Source organism: Nannospalax galili, unplaced genomic scaffold (assembly GCF_000622305.1).
Source record: "Nannospalax galili isolate Female #2095 unplaced genomic scaffold, S.galili_v1.0 scaffold741, whole genome shotgun sequence".
In the NCBI taxonomy this organism is placed as follows: domain Eukaryota; kingdom Metazoa; phylum Chordata; class Mammalia; order Rodentia; family Spalacidae; genus Nannospalax; species Nannospalax galili.
The window spans coordinates 1,218,059-1,218,714 of record NW_008346093.1 but is presented as its reverse complement, the minus strand read 5'-3'; the positions used below and the strand labels follow the sequence as shown (position 1 = coordinate 1,218,714).

General features: G+C 43.4%; 1 non-coding gene across 1 annotated transcript; it reads right to left on the bottom strand.

Annotated features, from left to right (window-relative positions):
* LOC115071949 lies at positions 1–145 on the bottom strand. The gene has a single exon (XR_003851013.1). It is a non-coding gene; the product is annotated as a small nucleolar RNA SNORA48 (small nucleolar RNA).
* Positions 146–656: the final 511 nt, after the last annotated feature.

Here is a 656-nt window from a genome sequence, read left to right as displayed (position 1 = left end):
TTATTTGCCCTAGGCATGAAACAACTTTGGCCACCAAGCCAGGCATCAAGTTAGGATGAACAAAGGACACTATCTGCTTTGCCCCCCACTGATAGAAGAACAACAGCACCAGTGTGATGTCCCTTTTCCCATTGCCAGTGGGTCAACTTTAAAACATTTTAATGAGCTTTGTTATCCTTATTTTATGTAAAACAGTTTATTGAGTACACTGCAAGAAGGTGGTGGGCCAGGCAGTAACTGTAGTTGAATAGAGTTTAAAAAAGTTTTTTCTACAGAGGATCATTTCTACTAGTGTTCCATTACCACAAGCTTCAAAGGTTAAAATACAGGGAAAAAATACATACTGGGCTGGACATGGGAGAAAGAGAAACCTTGGGTTCCATCCTCAGCACTGCAAAACAAACAAAACAGTAAATAGGACACAGTTTTTATGGTTAGGCGTCAGGGATTAGGGCTAAGAGGGATTAGGACCGGAATGGGGCATGTGGCTCAGTGGGGGAGCATTTACCCAACAACATGTGCAAGGCCTAGAATTCCAGCCCCAGCACACATACACACACACACACACACACACACACACACACACACACACACACACACATATCAGGGCTTGCTTTAGTTGTGTTTCCTGCTTAGGGTCTTACAAGCTGAAGTCA